A 24,023-nucleotide genomic window follows, 5' to 3' on the forward strand; every position below is an offset into this window, starting at 1 on the left:
GGAAGTCATTTAATATTGCCATTACTAGATGTAATCAAATCCTTTTTTAATTCATTTTTATGCAACTTTAAATTACCAGGTTCACTCAATTTAGTTACATTTACGTTATTAAAATTAATAATTTCCTTCAACCTATTACAAATAATTTGTTTACTCTATTTATTAGCATGATTGCTATATCTAAAGTTCTCCAATAACCTTTTGTTAATAAAACTAACTTTTTTCCTAAATAATTTTTTATTTCTTTATGAATAATACAGTTAGCATGTTCCACCAAATAACTAATGACTGTATTTTTCCTTGGATATGGAATACAATTAACAATTAAATTAATTTTCTCTGTTTAGCCTCTGGAATCACCGTAAGGCATTACTTCAGAGGATGATATGTATGAATGTAAATAAAGTGTAGTCTCAAGTCTGTTTTTTTTTTTTTGTCTTCAGTCATTTGACTGGTTTGATGCAGCTCTCCAAGATTCCCTATCTAGTGCTAGTCGTTTCATTTCAGTATACCCTCTACATCCTACATCGCTAACAATTTGTTTTACATATTCCAAACGTGGCCTGCCTACACAATTTTTCCCTTCTACCTGTCCTTCCAAAATTAAACCGATTATTCCAGGATGCCTTAGTATGTGGCCTATAAGTCTGTCTCTTCTTTTAACTATATTTTTCCAAATGCTTCTTTCTTCATCTATTTGCCGCAATACCTCCTCAATTGTTACTTTATCTACCCATCTGATTTTTAACATTCTCCTATAGCACCACATTTCAAAAGCTTCTAACCTTTTCTTCTCAGATACTCCGATTGTCCAAGTTTCACTTCCATATAAAGCGACACTCCAAACATACACTTTCAAAAATCTTTTCCTGACATTTAAATTAATTTTTGATGTAAACAACTTATATTTCTTACTGAAGGCTCGTTTAGCTTGTGCTATTCAGCATTTTATATCGCTCCTGCTTCGTCCATCTTTAGTAATTCTACTTCCCAAATAACAAATTAAATTGTTTTTATTTTCTTATAAAATAAATAATATGACGATATGATAAACAATAAATTTTCATTTTTTAGTAAACATTATTTTACAGAACATTAATAATTTGCTTGCAGTATAAATAATCTACCTTAATCCTTCAATCTATAATTAATCGTAACTCACTTCTTTAATTTCCTTCCATTTACACTTATACATATAGACACAACATACATAACTAAATTCTTTAACACCCAGATTATGTACATTGTAAACAAATATATTTTACATCATAATTACATATTGTAATACTAATAGTGAACAAAAACTGTCATTAGTTTTAAAAAAAACATAGTAAATTAAATTTTAAATGTTTATTTATAAAAATATAAAACAAAAACCTTATTAATTTTATATAATATACTTTTTCTTTCATAAAAATCAATTTATATACATATATGATGAGGTACATGAATAAATAATTTATAAAATTATTTACAGTGATCGGATATATTCTTTAAATGCTGACTGCTTTAAAAATATGTTTTTTATCCAATTATCTATTTCTGTCTTAATTAATTGCATTTTTATAATGAACTTATAAATTGGTATTGTAATATATACCGCTCCTCTGATCTTTCTGGCAGAGTGGTAACATCTGCATCATTCATCTGGAGATTCTAGGGCAATGTTTCACAAGCAATGAATGATAATAAATAATAATAATAATTTTCATATATTACATTTTCTGTTGTTGGTTGATATTGTGAGAGGAGGGTGTTCTCAGTAGTCAAATAATAAAAATAGAAACTGTTAACTAAAACACTATTCAATAGAGTTTCAGGCAACGTAAGTCTAAAGTAAAGAATTAGCTTAATAATGGTCTGAACTACTTAACAGATGATTAGTTTGAGGAGGTTAAATGATTTAAATTGTTTTTAAGCTTTTTTTTCTGCTTTGAGCTTGGCATATCTAAAATGATATTGTATAATCTTTTAGTCACTAGTACTTTATTTTACATTCTGATATTTTATCTAATTTATTAGTGTGAGGTAGAAATACTCTTTTTGTTTGTGAAATTTAGTATTTGTTGATTAGATTATTATGATTATTACTAATTTATTTTTTTATCTCTTAGAAAGTCTTGACTTTATAAATATTTACATTTACCTTATTCCCCTGCATCAACTGAGAATGATTGTTTATCTATAAAAATATGCATTTATTTTGAGATTTTTGTGTTTATAAACAATTTCTGAACATTTTTATTTACGATTTCAATTTTATTTCAATAACGGTTTAACAAAACTGAAAAGCAGTTTTTCAAAAGAATAATAAAAACACTATAAATTTATTTGCTATAGAAAGAATCTTCTTTATTTATAAGTCAAGAATCAGAGAGGTTATTGCCATGTGAAAAGTGCAAAGAAAGCAATAAAATGTTGCTCTACGGTTAAATAGAAAAAAGAAAAGAAAAAAATAAGCTTATTACTTTGAAGAAGAAATTTTCTGAATGAAAACATAGACAAGATATATGTATATATTTTTCTAAAGTCGACTTTTCAAGACCCATATACCTTCTGTACTAATAATTATTGCATGTGTAAAATAAATTCAACTTGATCCACCCAAGTAAAATTGAATAAAATAAAATGACACTCATCTTATTTTTTCATACAATCTCTACAAAAGTGCTTTCACGGTGATCCACATTTTCAGTTGTAGATTTTTCTTTTTTGTAAACACTAAATATATAACAAATATTTGTTAACTCTAAATATTTTTACAAAAAAGAAAAAATCTACAACTGAAAATGCGGGCTGAAATAAGATGTCATTTTATTTTTTTCAGTTCTGTACTTGGGTGGATCAAGTTGAATCTATTTTATATATATATATAGAGAGAGAGAGAGCAAAATGAATGTTTTAACTGTAGATTCAGGATTTCTATAAGAAGGGTGCATCAAAGCCAGGGAATATAATATTAATCAGGTTCCCCACCTTGGCTTGATTATCAGGTTCTGATAAGAAACATTAACTTTGAAATAGCTAATGAAACATATGATACGAGCAATTACTAGAATCACACATTGTATAAAAAGATGTAATCAGAACTCAAGTCATAGAAGTTTAATGCTAATTTCCTAATAATAAAATCAGTCATTGATAAGCTCATCATATAAATTAAAGTAGTCATATAAAATAATTCTGTATTCATCCTTGGAACTGTTCAATTCATCTGGGAATATGCAGACCAATATTCTAAGTTATAATAATAATTATTTATATATATATATATATATATATATATATATAAAATATAGATTATTGTGTTTTGCTAAAAACAGTATAAAAAGCATAGAATAAAGTTACAATAAAAAAAATCCAGCAGGATAGGATGAGAACTATTTTAAATAATTTCAGTAAAACATTTTTACCTAAAGTATATTGTATTTATTCAGTTATTTTAAAGATGTTACCTGTGTGTATAAAAGGTATATTGATTTAAATAAAATTATCAACTGTTAACTTCAGTTATCTGTATCTTTTGGGTATCTATTAAGTCGTAATTGGGAAATAGGCTGTAATAAAACTGCTGGTATGAGGCAAGTCATCTCTGAAAATCTTGTCATTCTCATGATTAACAATTATCTAATACCAGGCCTACTCATAAAAGAGAATTGAAGCTGTTTCCTACTGCCTTCTTCACTAAGGTAAATGTATTCATACTTAACAGCCCCACATAATGCAAACTATGTTCAGCTCTATAAATGAGATGTTCACTTTGTGGACCACAGGGATTGGCTGTATAATGAGTCTCAAAATTCTCAGAGAAAACATTTGACTAATGCCACTTATGTTACAGATGGTTAAAATTTATTACATTGATAAGAAACATTGGGACAGGTAGTGAATTGCAAAAAATTAATGTTTGGCTTTCTGTCCAGAAAACTGTTTCCACTTATATAAGTGGTTATCTATAATTTATTAAGAGGTAAAAAGATAACAATAAAAAATGTTTATTTAGATATTTTTTAATGAATCGGTTATGGGTTAAATCAGTTTTGATCAATTTTTAAAGAATAGTTTACAATTACATTATATTTTCATAAAATAGTAATATGCAATTTTTACCTAGATAAAGAAAATAATTTGAAAGTTAATAATTGATATTCCATCGTATGATGAAGTGTCTTAAACAATAACTTATAATTTAAGGAATTGAAAAACAATATGAAAAAATTCAAGGAGAGTTAGTCAGTTTTTAAAAGTTTTATATTAGTATGTTTAATGGTTCATAAATCTGAGTAAATACTTAGGTGAAATGTTTCATTTTTCTATATTTTATTAATTATTTAAGTATATTGTGCTCATTAAACTATGTGATGTATTAATATTGCTCTACTGACAGAAGTTCAAAGGAATATCCAGGTGATATAGTAGTTAGGCTTCTTTGAACTAAGTTAGGATATAGCTTTTTTACCTATCTGATCTTCTTTTCTAAAATATGTGCAATAGCTAAGCCAATATTATAAGAATAGAAGTTTAACAAAAGGTAAAATTTATTAATTTTTAGCATGTTCTTTTAGTTACCAATAAATAGAAGAAATATGTAATAAACATAGTTTCTGTTGGGTATAACTGGACAACATGAAATTTTCATAATAAACAATTATTTAGGTCGTTTAATGAAACTAAAGGCTGTAGTAACAATTAATAGTTATAAATAATAAAATTGCATGATAAATATGAAAATGTAACCCAAGCCTTTAAATAAAAGTTTTCAAAAGAATAAAGGAAACTAAAGTATGAGTTATGCTGATGAGATTTCTTAGAAATGTGGTACGGTAGGTCTCAGAAATGTGACTGCATGAAGAATGTAGAAGTAAAAGCTCTCACAAATACAGAAAGTGTATTGAAACAAAATAGAGTGAGCAAGAAGTAAATGATGTAGATATGTTAAGGTAATTGTGGAAGAAAGAACAATATTGAAAGGGTGAAGTGGATGGGAAATTGGAAGAGAAAGCTAAGGAAAAGATAGCTAAATAATATTAAGGAGAATTGGGAGTAAAAATAGAAAAGAATTCAGGAGGGATAGAACAAGATGGCCTATCTATCAAATATTTCCCAACTCAGGGTACTAGATAAGGAAAAGAAAAAGTATCAAAATATGTTCTGCTGCTAATTTTTTTTAATTAATTACAATATCTAATATTATTAACATTTAATTAAACTACAATAATAATAACAAAACAATAAAATAAGTTCACTGTTTGGGCCCATTAAACAGTAAAAACTTACTATTGTAAATAATTGTTATCTAAAATCTACTAATACTATATATTAATAAAATTACAATATTATGAAAAGCTATTTATCTAAAATGTATTACTGTGTGGTTGTTAGCAAAAATCTCAATTTAAAAACTTCATCAGTAAATAAAAATAGATAAATTGATTACATTTACTAAGTTAAAAAAGTAACATATATGATCCAATGTGTATTTTAATATTTGTTTTTTTTGTTATAATGTCCCCTTAAATAAATGTTATATAGAATACATGTGAATAATAATTGTATTGTTACTTGATTAGGAAAAGCCTTTATATTCTTTGATTTTGATTTATTAGCTATATCCATATTTTTAGATTTGAGCATCTTTCTTCATTTGCTGTCCTTCCAATTAACTAACCTGTTATTTTGCAATTTATAGCATTAAAACAGTTATTTTCTTCTAATTTTCTTTCCATGATCATTTACTGTAGACTGTTCCAATATGGATTAGACATATTCTACCAAACTGAATAATTATCTGAAATATGGAAGAAAAAAGAAGTAAAAGTGCAATTCAATGGATCTTTGAGAACGTGTTTGGATAGTAAGCGACATCCCATTCTTTTCTCACCACTACCTGATAATTGTGCTTTGGCTCACTACTAGAATATCCAGTACATTTAAAACAAATGAACAAGTAGACACCTTACATGAAGTATATTGTACTGGTAGATGGAGGTAGATCCACCAGGATGCAATATTTTTTTTAAGGTTAAGAAATAATATAACATTGAATATCCCTGACTTATTACTTGGGGATGGTTGTTGGGCAACTCAGCCCAAAATGTTTTTACTCTTTATCATTCTTACAAATTGTTTTCTTCTTTTCCCCACTTGCCTCTATTCTTCATTCTGTCTTTCCTTTTCATTTTCTCCACAACTTAATTTAACTTTCATCAAATTCTGATATAAAATTAATCTAACCTATATAACAACCAAAATTCTAATATAAATGTTAATTATAAAGTTGCTGGTTAAAAGTCAGAACTAATAAAAATATTACATTTTATAACATAAAAATCTGTGTATCTAAATCTCACTTTACCTTTTATCTCATTTAACCTTAAATTAAATTATAATTTTATTTTTTGTTAATTTTGCGCTAAATATTAAATAAATAAATCTTTTATTCTGATTGGTCCGTAATAATACTTTATATTGATCACATTGGATCTGTCTTAACATTATTACTGGTAAACAAATAACTAAGTGAAACATATTTAGTATGAATATTACTGTTTATAAAAGTAACATTTTTTGGTCTTATTCATTTGTTCAAATATAACATTTTCATGCTGAAGAAAACATTCTGATCCCATACTTCTTATATAATTGTATATATTCATTGTTTTAATAAATAAAATAAAGAATTAGCCAAAAACAGAGGTTAACGTTCATATGAAAATATATATTGGCATTTTGGAATAATTATCAGTTGGATTTATACTTAGCACCATAATAAATTAATTGTTATAACTGTTATGTAATGGTGCACCAATTGTAACAGTTAATAGAAAAATATATTTATTTTTAATTAGATCTTACTATTGATGTGCTCTGATAATGATATTGAATTCCTAAAACTATTTAAGACCAATAAAAAAAGAGTAATTGAGTATTTCCGTCTGTTGTATGTTGGTGGTTTAATTTCAAAACATATTTTTCATTTATAAAAAGGAATGACTTTTGTTGTCCATGATGGTCACCAAAGAAAATTATATGAAACTGTTAAGTTTAATAAAGAATGAAACCAAACCGATGAATTTATTTCATTAAGTCAAATTGTAAAAAACCTGTTTGTTTTTAGTAATTATCATTTTGTATGATGTGATACTTAAACAAATAAAAACTTTCAGTTTAGTTCAGATGATTGCATATGACAATTTGAAGTTTACAAAATCTCAAATTAAAACTAAGAAAAAAGGAATCGTTCTATTTAAAGTTATTTGAAATTTTCATTTTGATAGTTATTAGGCCTAGTTTTTTTTTGTAATTTTAGATGTTATAAATATATTTATTTCATAATTTTATTCTTATTTACAAAATTATTTAATTTTATTGTAAATTTAAATTAAAAATTTTTAATTATTCACTGAAAGAAATCGAATAATAAAATGTTTTTAAAAAATTTCAAAAGGTTTTCAGTTGTCTACGTGATCATTGACTGGTGCTGCTCTTTTCACACTGGATCAGATGATTGCAAACGTGACTGAAAATGATTTGAAAGCTTTTTAAACGTTTTATTACACAATTTGGTTTGATATTTTGTTAAAGTTTAAAATTCAAATTAATAACATTGCCGATCATCATGTACAAGAAAGTAAATAATCTCAATGTTCCAGATAATTATGGATTGCTGGATAGGCTATCAAAATAATTTTGCATGTAATCAATTAATCAATGTAATCAATTAATTAATTGCATGTATCAAATATATAATAAAAAAACAAAATTCAATCATTGTGTATAATAATCCAATCATTAATGTATGTAAAAAAAAAATTAAATTGTTACTGAAATTTTGCAGTTTGTTTAAAGGATTATATATAATTTTTTTTTGATCATACCAGGATTAACTAAACCTTTTTTTCATATTTTATTAAAACCTTCCAATACCTGTATAGTCAATGTATTTGATATTCTGATTAAATGATGAATTCATCTATTCTGTCATCTATTAACAGTAATTATAATTTTTTACATCTTATCATCACTGACTTCTAATAATTCGATCTAGATATCTGTAAAGTAAGTAAAATATACTTGTACTTTAATTTTATATATCTAATTTTCAAGTGAACTACTTTAATAATAAAAAAAAAAGATTACGCTAAATGATAGATATTACAATATAACCACTACTTACTTATTATCATGCAAATATTAGAGAGAATAAAAAGCACAAATATTTGTAATGAAAACAATGCTGATATAATAATTTGTTGTCATTCAGCATAATAAAAATAATGTTATATCATTACTATAAAATTAGATATTTAACAATAATTAAATTAAAAAATATGTTAATACTGAGTAAATATTAATAATAAATATTATTTAATAACATTAGTTTAAGATAAATAGTAAAGTATATTTATTAACATGCAATACATTAATAATTTTCAGCAGAACATATTTTATAGATTTTTTATTTTTATCTAAATAAGTTAGATAAAAGACCCACACATAGAGCTTGTGTGTGGGTATATGAAACAGATTTTATAGAGTGTGGAAGGGATTCAAACTCTGGACCTTCTGGATGAAAGGGTGAAACATTATTACTTCACCATGGTGGTTCTAGTTTCGATCTTAATTATATTTTTTGATAACACACTTAATATAAACTCATAGTCCTCTTTTTATTTTTAGAAGTAACTATCACAATATCTTTTACAGGTAAAGTTGATATGATGAATTCGTATGCTCAGGTTTATTATGCAATGATTTTGGAAGTTTCAAATAACAGAAATAAATTAATGACAAAATTATCATAAGTTGTGTGATTGAACTGAAATTTTATTCTTATAAAAGTATTTATTACACATTGTAGAGTAATACATAATAAAAGTATATATTATGTATTTTAGGACAAATTACCTGCAGTTTATCAATTTAATAATTATTATGTGATCATAATGTTTTTGTGTTGAATCTATTGTCATAAGCGTTATGTGCACGCTTGGTTTTGTTTGTGTGCTGTGAACCTGCTCTTCATCTGTGGTTCTTTATTGAACTACAGACCAGACATAATTTATAAGTTTTTGTGTAAATTCAGCACATTCTCATGAGATCTGTTTTGATGTATGTTCAATTATGAGAATTAATAAAACTGAGAAATAACATCAATAATAACTGTCATGAAGATAATGGAGAACTTAAAATAATATTAATTAACTGTTTAGACATATGGAATGTATTCAATGTACATCTCCACAGTAGTAAAAAAAATATTGTTGTTATTCTGACAGTCATCTTTGTTCTTTGCTTTTGATTGTCTGAACATGTTTGAAGACTTACAGGGTGATGAATGAATTTTGATTTTTGGTTCATCCAACTTTCAACACTAGTACATGTTGTTTCAGTTTGGGTACCATTTAGCTTACAATAAAACTTATCTTAAATTTGTTCAACATCTACTGTCACCACTCAAAAAATAATAAAATGAAATTATTTAACATTCCATTGTGAAGCAGTGACGGATTATCAATAAAGCTAGAAAAATTAAGCATTCATAACAAGGTAAATATAGAATGTGCTTCTTGATTTCAACAGCTTTTTAAAAAAAAAAAAAGTTTGGTTGTTTTTGAACAGAGCTCATGCTTAATATTATATTATGTAAAATAAATTATTATTTGAGTAAACAAATAAAAGATAAATGGAAACTACTACTCATCTACACCTTAATGGTTTAAGAACTAAAATGGGGTGGCCCCCACCCTACTCTTTTCAGTAATAAATAAATAAGTAAATGATAACATCTACTATAACTTTAGATTGATAATTTTTCAAAGTAGCATCTTGAAAATAAAAGGATGTAAAAATTGATAAAATGTCAGCAGTGAATCATTCGCCATATCATTAAGCATAAATAATGATGGGCGCAACTTAATAACTTACACAAAAAAATAACTATGTATATGATTTTGTTAGATAAGAATTTTGGTTTTGTTTAAGGTGTATCTCAAAGTAATTTGATAATTGTAAAATTTTCTGAAAAAGCACTAATGTTAGATAATTTTTTTATTATTTTGCTTCTAGAAGTAACCTTATTTGAAATCAAATCAATTTTTTCCTCTAACATATATTGGTTTAAGAAAAAACAACCTATTTATATTATTTTGAATACTTCAATAAAATTATTTTTAAGATTATGCTAAATTTATCTGAATACGCTTCAAACATACTGAAAGCCTGAATGTGCACTTATCTATTGGAATGTGGTACATGACATATGTAATTAGAGCCAAAGCATTAATAGGGTTTAAACCAACAATTTTCAGGTGAAAGACAGAGATACTTATTAGTTTTTTTAATAATATCGCAACAAATAGTTCTTACATCTTTACTGAAAACAAAATAATCATTTATCAATAATTCTTAGCCAAGTTGACACTTTTACATTACAAGTTATATATCAATTACAAAACATTAACTTCACGTTCAAATAAATATGTAAATTAATTGATAGGTATTTAACACATTGGTACTTTCATTAGCAACTGATCATTTCTTAAAAAAGTTCTAAAAAAAATAAAATATTAAGTGAGATTTACTATGAGTAAATCTTGTGTAATACTGAAGTTCGATCTACCTGTTTGTTGGTATGTATAAATGAATAACCTTGTTATATTTTTCTGTTTTAGAAATTTAAAGGTTTTTGCTACATAGGGTAGCAAAAACCTTTAAAAACCTAAAAAATTATTCTAGCTCAATGAAAATTCTTGATACTCCATTGTACTGTGGTATTTACTGTAGTTGATAGAATAAATAACACAAAATGTTATATTCTGACAAAATATTGCTATAGCTTCAAAATAGAAAAGCAAAAGTATCCAACAAGTGTAACATTATGAAACAAACACAAAAAGTATTTTATAGCAAATCAAAACAATTTGTAAAGAAATTCAAATGAAAACAATAAATAATAACACTAATACCAGATGAAATAACAAAAAATTGCTTCAGTAGATGATAGTTAATTGGTTTTTAAAAAATTAGTGATTTCATTAAGTATTAATGGTAAGCTTGTTTATAAACTAAAATAAATAAAAATTTATTTATTCACAGATTGTTGCAGATGTCAATTGATGTTACAAAAGTACAAAAAATATACAGTAAAACTTTTAAATTTGACAAATGATATCTTTAACATACCAATAGGTATGTCAAACACAGTCATATCAAACAATATCTGTAAATGTCACAAAAAAGCTGTAGGTAACAGCTCTGATTCAATAGGGATTATACTTATTAGTTACAATGCTTATTGGGTCAAGCCAGGCTTCCTAATCCCATGTAATCAATGCAGTCAATATAATAATTGCCCATATTAAATAAAAAAAGAATACAGTAAATTAATGGTTAAAAAATTGTCTATAACAAGCTGGAAGTAGGTAGATGGAGATCTACTCTATTACTAATGTTGTAGAAACTTCATAGTTGAGTAATAATAATAGGGACCAATAAAATAAGTTTTTAACATTTTAAATATAAAATATTTTTAAAATATAATATTTTCATGAACTTTCTCTATAATAAAAATTTAATGATTTTCCCTTCTTTAAAATTTTGTTTAAGGAAGGAGATATTTCTTGACTCGTTTAATATTCATTCTATCTCTATCTTTCTTGAGGTTGAGATAGGCAATTTGAGTTTAGGGTGTTTTTAAGCTAAATTAACGCTTTTGACTGGGATGCCTAAAATAAATTTCTTAATATTTCATCAAAAGCAATTTTTATTTTACCAACCTCCATACCCAAGAAGGTGGTGTCTCAGTATTTTGTGCGGTGGACATGGGTTCAAATCTCAGTCATGCATGGAGGCATGGCATCTTTTCACACGCTACCAATTTCTACAGGGCTAATGATCATAGCTGTTAATGCCTAATCTTTCATAATAAAACAAAAAAAAAAAATATTAATATATGTTGAAATACTCACCGCATTGTTTTTAAGTATTGTTTATTTAGTTATTTTTTATTTCATTTTATTAAGTTTTTAAATAATGAAAAAAAATTAAAACAATCAGTTGAAATGATTATGTAATTATTTATATTTTAAATAATTTTTTGTAAATAGTTTTTTAATTTTCAAATTTATTCCACTTTTTCGTAGTGGGTTTATTTTTTGATTTTTTTGATTCTTTATACCCACAATTTAAGAAAAATTCATTTTACGAGATAGCGAGACATACTGCAGTAACTGGTAACAAGAATTTATTCTTAACGACACAGCAATAATTTATTTATGCCAAATTATAATACTTTTTGAAAGATGAATTTTATATGTGAGTATTAAATCTGACAGGGATTTAGACTCAGAATCTTCTGGATGAACATCAGACCTTATTTTATGTATTATGGTGTTACTTTTTGCTTAGCTTTGTGTATTATATGTAGTTTATTATTAACCTCTCAACCAGAGATAATAAAAAGAAGTTAAAAATTATAACCATTTATTTTTTTGAAATTCAGTTAAATACCGAAGAAAATTTTCAACTGAAAGAAATGGTGAAAAAGATTTACTTTTTCATTATCTGTGATTATGAAGAGTACTCTTAAGAAATATTTTTCTAAAATAAGATGAGCAAGTACTATTTACTATATTTACACTAAACAACTTATTACTTAATGTTTTTTGTTTAATACTAAACTATTTTATTTTTATTTTTGTTCATATTGATCCACAAAATGGGTGTAGAACAAGCCACACGCAAACATAATCATAATACTGTAACTTAACTCAATTGCAAAAACAGGTTTCCTCTAGTAACTAGTGACAGTGCGAACCGCCCCGAAACATTAAGTATGGTTGCATCTGCTGATGCAACCATACTTAATGTTGACCGAAATGCTTTTCGGTCAACTTCCCAAGTATGGGCTGCTACTCTCCTCATATTTGGCTCGGAAATCGACTCCGTCGTTCACTGCCATCCTCCAAATCAGATCGTGCGCCGTAGCTCTACGAGTTCCATTATATTCATTTTGTCGGTTGTTTACGGGCTCCACTATCGATCCGATGGGAGTAGGAATGACCCATCCCCCAGCATCTGAAGCAGTGGGTGTCGGATCTGATCTGTACTTTGCATAAGATCCACCCAACACGGACTCTCGCCTGTATTAATTTCATCGCTGCTCGATAAGTTGTAACAATTCGATAGGACAAATCGATGATATCTAGAACTCGTCTTGGTCCCCCATTATTTGGGCCACAGCATTTCGGACCTCCGCCTCCGTCGTGTTTCTGTCTTAAGTCTTTCAAATGTACCACCGTCCTGCGACTGCCACGTGTTTTTAGGTCAATTTGCAGTTCAGCAGCTCTGTCCCTCAGGATAGTTTTTAGCTCTTCGGTATTCGTGTGGCCTTTTACCCTGATGCATATTTCATAGTTGTCTCCTTTGCGTAGCGCCAAAACCTCTCCGGCTTGTTCCCTTGTTACTTACTATTTGACGGTGCGGAGAAGATCTGGATGTGTTCTACCCGATGATTTGACAACCAGTGTAGTACTATCTGTTACTGTCGGAGGCGCTAGTTTTATCGCCGGAACCGTATCGCCTTGTACTTTTGCCGCCACAAGAGGTGTTACCATCTTGATTTTCCAATCCACCCTCTGAAGGTATATATCAACATCCTTTTTACTGCCGCTTCCAGCTTCCCTTTCGGAAGCACGAATGCTTCCGGAAGCTCCGTCGGTGACGGAGATTTTTCTACCACTTTCTTGACTACCTTCAGAATAGCTTGTAATACGCTCCCTTCACCCACTTCCAGATCATAGAAGATCTTGTATTTCTCTCGAATAGATTTGCCCTCGATTATCCCCATTATTATTGATTCTTCCTTTATTGTATCACCCGACATAATTTCTGGGCTCTGTGCAGCCGTAGGCTCTGCCGACGTTCTCTGTTTCTAAATTGGCAGATATCGCCCTCAGCCGATCCTGCATTGGTCATCTGTTGTACATGTATTGACAGGTCAATTGGCCACCTCCTTGTCGCGAACCCAATCAGTTCATCTGTAAATTTTTCTTCTAAGATGTTTTTAATATCGACTGTATGTGATTCGACCGACTGTGTTAAATTTAATGGAGCTGAAATTTCCAACAATGCCTACAGCCCGCTAAGAATTGATTGAAGTTTTCTCTCATATGTATTAATAAAGCCGCTTAAACCAGTATCATGATTCTGTGTATGTGTAGTGCAAGGCCCAGCCGATTTGTCGACTCCTTTATGTCACCAGGTGGAGCGTCTTACTCTTCCGTTGAGCACTGTTTGACCCTCTTCCTTCCTTTTTCTTTTGTGGCTATTTTAGAAACATTAGTCCCGTCCGAAGTTGCAGCGGATGCTTTATCAAGTTTTCCTCTTCTCGTTGTCACAGGTGATGTTTAACATTTTTTAACTGCCACCAATGTGTACTACGCTCGATTACACGTACTTTGATACCCCACTTAATAGGATTCGGGGTTCAAAAAAAAGGAGGGTTTGGGGGGAGGTAAATAGTATGAAGTCAAAAAAGGAATAAAAAAATTAGGGGTCTAAAAAAATGGGGGGTCCAAAAATGTATTCACCCCAAAAAAGGGTAAAAAAATAAATAAAAATGGGGGAGGGGTTCAGAAGGTCAGAGCGGACCCGATTCAGATAGAATCGGAAATATTTGGGGCTAAGATGGTCAGGGAAGGAGATATTGGACAAAAGGTGTTTTCCTTTATAATACAGTCAAAACACTTAGAATATTTTACTCGCCAATAAAATCAGTGAAAAAGTTTCAAAGTCCTTGTTTACAGCACTGTTTTCTTGTCCTGGCTTACAGTGCAAGAAATCGATCAATTATAGACCTTATTACTATAGGCAATAAGGTCAAACTCACATAAATTGTAATAAAAAAGTAGTCCGTCGTCCAAAAACCACAAAACACATCCACAAAAATTTAAACCACAAGTTCCAGTCGTACATATCAATAAATTCTGAAAATAAAACCATCCAAAAATACAAAAGTTAAAGAGCAAACTGTCAGCACGTGTCCAACACATTTAAGAATTCTAACTCTTCCCAGTAAACCAAGTTAAGTCTACCTTACTTATCAGATAGAGGATAGGAGAGGTTGAGGACAATGTATCAATGTAACAACAATTCAGTTGGTTATAAATTGAGACTTACAAAAACTTGGTGTATTCCAAAGATTGGCCGTCTAGAAAAAAGTAAATCTCAAGAAAGATGACTTTATCCTCTATTTAATAATAGATTAGAATTAGATAATCCAGGATCCTCTAGTTAATCGACAAACCAATACTTTGGAAATATTGAAACAATTCATTTAATAAATGTATTTAATTTCAACTGTTCATCAGTTGGTTTAAAATTTATTAAATTAGTATCATTAGCAAAGATTGTTAAATTAGCATCGAGACAATTTTGATAATGCTGTTTTTACATAAATCAAGGCTAATAGGGGGCCAAGAATTGATCCTTGTGGCCAGCCCTAAAACTTTGCAATTCTGATTTGTAATAATTTAAATGGCCCAATTGATTATACCAATTTTCAACATATTTTTTCCGATCAGTGTAGCTCCTAGGCCAACTGAAACAGTTCCCCCCCAATCCGGACAGAACTCAAGGTGATGAAAGAGAACATTACCCCATACAAAGACCCTACTTTCAAAGGTTCTGCTCAAGCCAAGGAAGCACACCATCACTCTTTGACCTGAGTTTAGAGCAACAAATGGTCTCTCAATAAACTGGACAATAGCTTGCTTAACAGATCTATTTGGATAATCCAAATAGGTTGTCTGTTCGATGGTTGGTCTCCAAAAATTGTAGAAGTTGTACGAATGCTGCCTTTTCAAAAATCTTAGAGAAACCTGGTAGAACAGCAATTGGTCTATAATCTTCTACACAATTAGGATCACCTTTTTTTAAATATAGGACAGATTTTGGCTATTTTTAAAGATGTTGGAAACATACAACTTCAAAAAGAAGTATTTATTATGTGTGCCAATGGGAACGCTACAGCTTTAATAGTTTTCTTTACAAAAAACTCAAACAAGCCATCAAAATCAGACGAGTGCTTCAATTTTAATTTATTAGCAATATTTATTACATCAGAAGTTGTTACTGGGGTAAAATAATTCATACTGTATTGACATGATCATTAACAGAATGTTCTACCCTTGTTCTATTACTGGTACCACAAATATTTACAAAATAACCATTACAACTTCCAGCAATGACCATTAACCCACTGGGTTGGTCTAGTGGTGAACACTAGATCAAATCAACTGATTTGGAAGTCGAGAGTTCCAGTGTTCAAGTCCTAAAAGACAGTTGTTTTATACGGATTTGAATACTAGATTGTGGATACCGGTGTTCTTTGGTGGTTGGGTTTCAATTAATCACACATCTCAGGAATAGTCGAACTGAGACTGTACAAGACTGCACTTCATTTACACTCATACATATCATCCTCTGAAGTAATATTTGAACAGTAATTACTGAAGGCTAAAAAAAGGAAAAAGAAAGAAGCAATGAACCTTGGGTCTGTTATAGAAGATTTCCTGCTATGTTACTCAATATTCTTTTCACAAACAAAATGTTTAATTTCACAACTAATTATTTGCCGTATTTTCTTACAATTACCCTTGGCAAGGGAAATTTTACAATCAAGATAAGTTTGTTTCACTAACTTAATATTTTTTCAAAGGTTTTTTCTTTTTATAATTATTCCATATTTTGATATCTTTATACATTTTAAAGGCATTATATGTATTTCTTAGATAATCACATTCTAATACAAATCTGTAGGTAACCAAGGGTTTTTTCGATTATGCGACCTCCTAAGGTAACTCAAAGTAGTTGGTCATTGCTGATTAACAATTTCCTAAAAACGATCTAGAAATAGATAAAATTTCTTGACCGTATCATGTTCCATTATTATATTATTCTTTGTTTCTAGTGTTAACAAAAAATTCAATCTATTCAAATTGAAATCACAAAAATCTTCAATACATCTAGACTTGTTGTATGCATACGGTTTTAATTAAGCTCTAATAGATCCGATCTTGACAATAAGAGCTTCATGATCCAAAATGACTTCTGATAATTTTTAGATAACTTCTATTTGATAGTAAGATATATTAGTAAATATGTTATCAATACAAGTCTCAGTTTCCTTGGTAATTTGGGTTGCAAGGTAGATTTTCCTTCCCAGACCAAACCTCCTCCGTATAACCACGAACCAATGGACAACACTAGTATTTAGGAAGAAAAAGACATATTAAAATCCCCTACAACAATTATAGTCCCCAGCACTTTTATCCAAGATATTCACACAAATACAGAACAAGTTTAATGTTTCAAAAGCAGAGCAGTTAGGCGAATGATGCACTGCAACAATGTCAATGCCTTTGTTTTGATATTTTTACTAATATCCTCACTAACTCAACACCCCCTTCAATACACTTTTCTACAATCCAATTTAATAGTTTTACTTTAAATGAAATATTTTATGAAAAAATAGTGCTATTCCTCCACCTTTATCTTACTTACAAAAACATCCTTCAAGGTTCTAATTATGAGGGGTAAAGATTGAAGGAATAGCTTCATGGACAATGGCATCCTCAACCAGGTAAAAAAATCAGGCATAAGCTTAGAAAGAAGTGCATTTAAATATGTCATAGAATCATTGAATGCATGAAAGTAAATAATTCAATTTAATTTCTAAGTAATGAACACTACAGAACACTTAAAACAGTAAACATAAAGAAACACAGGTAAAATAATACAATAATTTCAGAAAATTTTGACTTTATAGATATGAATGCTGCTGATAATTGAGATTAATGTAATTTCAATTATTACTTAAATGGCCAAGGCGAATAGATATTTTTGTTTTATTTATTCATGCACTTTAGATATTAGTTGGGAAAGAAATGTGTTAGTTTCAGATGAGAAGAAACAAATGTTAAAGTTGTTGGTGACATTTGAAATAAATGTTATGCCACATTAAATGTTATATCATTACATTATGTTATGCCACTATCAAAGATGTTATGTATGGACATTATCAGTGCAATGAAGCAAAAAACCTTTAATACCATACTGTAAAGTTAAAAGCTTCTTTTTTTAATAAGATTTTTATATATTAATCTACTTATATATGTATAAGTAGATAAGTACATAATAATATGTATATAATCATAATCATGATCATAATCTTTTGTTCGAGATAATGTACATATATATATTACCACAAGATTTTTTTAAATTATGCAGTGTCATAAAATTCAGCTAGGTATTTTGGTATCAAAAATATTGATACATAAATGAATATACCAACAGAAATAAAGTCCATTCCACTTATATTTGGAACTGACATTGATCTATTTCTTTACTGGCAGCTTCATATTCATTATAAATGCAACGTTTTACTTATTTATCTGTATTTTTTCCTATATACTAACCTACCGGGTTAGTATAGTGGTTAAACTCATCATTGCATAATCAGCTGATTTTCAAAGTCAAGAGTTTTAAGGATCAAGTCCTTGTACTTATGCTTTTATATAAACTATGGCTACTGTATTTTGGTATCAAAATACTGATACATAAATCAATATACCAACAGAAATAAAGTCCATTCCACTTATATTTGGAACTGACATTGATCTATTTCTTTACTGGCAGCTTCATATTCATTATAAATGCAACGTTTTACTTATTTATCTGTATTTTTTCCTATATACTAACCTACCGGGTTAGTATAGTGGTTAAACTCATCATTGCATAATCAGCTGATTTTCAAAGTCAAGAGTTTTAAGGATCAAGTCCTTGTACTTATGCTTTTATATAAACTATGGCTACTGTATTTTGGTATCAAAATACTGATACATAAATCAATATACCAACAGAAATAAAGTCCATTCCACTTATATTTGGAACTGACATTGATCTATTTCTTTACTGGCAGCTTCATATTCATTATAAATGCAACGTTTTACTTATTTATCTGTATTTTTTCCTATATACTAACCTACCGGGTTAGTATAGTGGTTAAACTCATCATTGCATAATCAGCTGATTTTCAAAGTCAAGAGTTTTAAGGATCAAGTCCTTGTTCTTATGCTTTTATATAAACTATGGATACTGGTGTTCTTTGGTGGTTGGGTTTCAATTAACAACATTGGGAAGGCAATGGCAAATCACCTGTAAAATCTGCCAGGAAAATGCCAAGTAATTGCAATTGTCAAGGGTCAAACATGACTGAATGGGTGAATTTATTTATTTTATTATTTTTCCTATCATTATTGATGAATGCTTATATAAAAAAATAGTTTAGTCTATCGGACAATGGTAGGAATGGGTTTTATTAATCTAACCTGCCGTGGAATCATTTTTTTTATAATTCCAAAAATTAATGAAATGATTTATAAAAATACATACTCTTTCTTAGATCTTTTAAAAAATACAGTTAAATCTCCATAATAAAGTATTATTTATCTAATATATATATATATACATATATAAAAATACATACAACAAAATCACAATATCTTACAATTTGTACAGAATAACAAAAAAAAATTATAAGACTAGTAACATAAAAAATAATTATAAATAAAATTAAAATTATTATTCTTATTAAATCAAATTGTTTCATACAATTTGGAATGGAATTAAATTATTCATTTTAAAAAATAATAAAAATACTAATCATATATAACTATTATTGAAATAACAGTTTAAAATCAAATTGTAATTACATATAAAATTTAACAAGAAAGAAACATTTAAAAAAGTGTCTAAGAATTTAGAGAATTGAGGCAATTAAAAAAAATTACAGTACACGATTGTTGAAGATAGTCTATGTATCCACATAACCAAAATAAGTAGTTCTGTAGTTCTGAAATAAAAATATTATGTAGGTTAATTTGTGGGTTGTTAACAAAAAAATTTTAATAGAAATTTAAAAATATTTTCTACTATTTGTTAAAATAAAAGAACAATTAAAAAATTACTTATTGTTAGGCTAAACAGTTATTAAACGTTAGCAGGTTTGTAGTGAGTATAATACATAATTTCTGATAAGTGTATTTGTTCATAGCATTTGACATCATAGAACAACTGTATTAATAAAATATGCCAATTATTCATAAAGGACTAATTTTAAATAACCAATGTATTAATAATAATAAGTAAAAAATCAGTAAACAAAATAAGTAAACTGATATTAATAAGTCAATGAAACTTTCACTGCATCTTCAGCTACTTTATGTAGTGGTGTGCTCAATGAATAAAATGCCCCCATATGCCACCACCTATTAAAATGTGAAATATAAAATAGTAATCCTAAAATTAATGTTTACAAAACATGTTTATTATTGCAGCTTAATGAAAATGGTATTTTATTTCTTTTTAATATTCCCTAAATCATAATATTGATAAACCTATTCTAGCTGGTCCTGTTTCTGTTATCAATTTAATTTTCAACTGTAAACAATAATTAAGCAGAATTATTTTAAATGAAATAATACACAAATCTTCAGTATCTGATTTAGTATCCTTTTCATACTTTCAGTTTTGCTTGCTGTTGTGTATTTAACAGTCTCTTAAAAAGCTTAGAATTAACAATTTAAAAACATATACAACTCAGAAAAAAGTAACTAAAACAATATAAATGTAAATAATTCTTGCCATAAAATTAAAAAAAAAGAGCAATTATGAATATATATATTTTTTTTAATTTGCTGTTTTTAAGGCATCAACATTTCTGAAGTTGATGTGGCATAATTATTTATTTATTTTTTTAATGCTTTTATTTACAGTCTAAATAAGACTAAGTAGTCTTATAGACTGTAGTTAGACTACAGTCTAACTAAAGTAAGACTATCATGTAGTATTGTATAAAACAACAAAAATAAACGATAAAGAAACAGGAACAATAAAGAATAAACATAGATGAGTAACAACAATAAATACATAAATCACACAAATATCACTAAATCGCATAATTATTATTTTAAACCCCAGTGGGAACTGCACTCAGGACCTTTGGTGTAACAGGAAAGCATACTACTGCCTGTGCTTCCAATATTTGCACTAATTTTAAATGTTCTTTAAGATAATTTTTATAGTTTTAATCATGAAAATACAATTAGGATATCTGTATCAATTTGGAGAAATACAAAAATCTATTCACAGAAAATGTTCTGAAGGGAAGTTCCACTGTACAGCAGTAAAACTGGTAGTCTATTTAAGCTGTTTCATTGTTAAAAGAAGTTATGACAATATTAAAAAATGTTTATATTCAAGACAATGATACAGATTAGCTAGCACACTATATAATTACACTGATGAAGTAGTCATTAATAATAAGTGATTTGAATGATTGGGCTTACACAGAAATTCCAGTATAGTCAACAGACCTTACATTTATACATTTTTTCCTTGAAATTTGTTAAAGGTAAAGAATACTCCATAAAAACAAGAATACTGAAGAAGCAATTTAAATAGCATTAAAAAAATAAATTTTGATTGTATATGATTTGAAGCAATTTGCTTCAGTGTACAACAAAGTCTGCAGTTTAGTAATAATGTAGTGAAAGGAAGAAGATATATGTAACTTTATTCGATCTACAGGAATCTTTGGACTTCTGATATATTATTTATGAATTGTATGTTAACTTTTTAAAATAAATTAAAAAAAAAACTTTACTTTCTAAAAAGAGATTAACTAAAAATTCATTATATTGATCAACAATTTATGTAAGCCTAATAAAAATGATTTTAATACAACTTTCACAATCTTACATAACAAGATAGATCTTGCTTGTTGAAGTGCAATTAAAAGCCTCTTCTAAAAGCTTAGAATTAAAAATTTTTAAAACTTAAAGTTTAAAAACTCAACCTTAATGAAAAAATTCTGACCATAAAATTTAAAAAAAATGAGCAATTATGAATGTTTTTTTTTTTTTAATTTATATTTTAAACCACATCAACAGCTCAGAGAGGTTGATGTGGCATAATTATTATTTTAGACCCTAGTGGGAATCAAATCCAGAACCTTTAGTGCAGCAGGGAAGCACACTAGTGCCTGTGCTTCCAAGATGTTTACAGATTTTAAATACTCTTTAAAATTGTTTTTAAATATTTTTAATCATAAATATACAAATAAATTATAATCCTAATTATAAATATTGTAAATATTCTAATTATCCTATATTATCCTTAACTAATGATGCAGTTGAAGACCTTGAAATTATTACCTTATGTGGTAACTGGTTCGACACAATTTATCTTGTCTGATTTTAGTGTTTAAAATGTTCACTTATAAAAATTATTCTACATAAAAATGAAATTAAATGTATTTAATTCTAATTTTATGTGAAATTAAACTATTTATAGATGGAAACAAAATATCTGTAAAAATTTTTATTAATTTTAAAGTATTTTAGGCTTTTCTATAATTCCAAAAGACAATAAACTCACTAAAACAGATAAACTAGTAAAATTTGACCCATTGTAATGTTATTATAACATTTTTTTTTAGTGTAAATTTTTATACAAGTAATTTACTGTTACATACAATGTATTTTATGTTTACTTGTTAAAAAAATGGTTATAAGTACAGAATACCTTCATCAAAAATGCTAATTGTTTAATTTTTGGTGTGGTAGGTATGGTATTTAATCAGTATTTTTGTCACAGAACATTTAAAAAACTTTGTTAAATAAAAATATTCTTCTAGATTAAATCAAATATTTTGGCAATTCTTAATATAAAAACAATTTTGATTATTTTAAGTGCTTTTTAATGTATTTCTTGTGACCTTAAAGTAGGCTGTCATTTTAATGAAAACAGAAATTTAAAAAAATGAAATAAGACTGAAAAACTGAAACTGAAAATTTTACTAGCTTACTGACAAGAAATGAAATTCTTTCATTAAATTAAATATATACTTAAAAATTAAATTTAAGAATATTTATTTACCCCCCTTTCACCAATCCCAAAAATGTTTACATACAAATTATTAATATATATACACTCATTCTTCTCATTTATTTCTAATTTATCACAATCCTTTATCTTAGAGAGATGACAGTTATTAAGGCAAGTATTGTGCCTTCATTAATTTCTGTAAATGAGTGATTTATAATTCCAGCAGATTACCATGAGGAGATTCAAATAATTAATAAATTTATTATAATCACTGTAGAAATAGTATATATCAGTTTCAATTGTACAATTAGGAGTTTTACTTTCCAATTTTTTGTTAACTTTACTTTTAAATACCTATATTAAATACATAGACTACTGTAATAAAAACTGAATATGATATTAACTAATGACCAATCAAAAAACTTAAAAGATTACAGATACTGTGGACTAATAATCCTTTATTTTTTACTGTAGATTAACCCTGAAATACCTAATAAAAAACAAAACAAAATGAAACATAAATTTATTAGTATTTTTGGTTTTATTATTATAAAAAAAATCATTTATGTACAGTAAGGGGGTAATTTTTCAGAACATAATAAAGCTATTTTATTTTTTTGGAAGTTTTTAAAATTGAAATTACAAAAAAAAGCTTCTATACAACCTTTGAGAAAGAGAAGCTTTAAAACAAATCTCTTGGTTATATTTCAGGAGATGAAATGAAAAGAAAATACAGCTAAATTTGATGGTTTGTTAAAAAAAAAATACTGTTTTTGTTTTGTTTCAGTTGCCATTTTCCTTTATATTGGTGGTGGGCAATGATATCTGATTAAATAATACATGTAATTATATTTGAGAACAAATGTTTTGAACATGGAGTATTAGGTTTTTATAATGTATATATAAAATTTAGCCTGTCAACCTTTCTGTTTGAGGATTGCCTTTAGATATGTATCAGACACTTTATTTAAAAACGGGTTTTATTTAAAGTGAATAAAAGAGCCAGAAGAGAATAATCTTAAAATTATTTCTGACTTTAGTTTAATTAATTACAAATGATTATGTTTAGTTAA

Source organism: Lycorma delicatula, chromosome 7, assembly GCF_047948215.1.
Source record: "Lycorma delicatula isolate Av1 chromosome 7, ASM4794821v1, whole genome shotgun sequence".
Taxonomy (NCBI): Eukaryota; Metazoa; Arthropoda; class Insecta; order Hemiptera; family Fulgoridae; genus Lycorma; species Lycorma delicatula.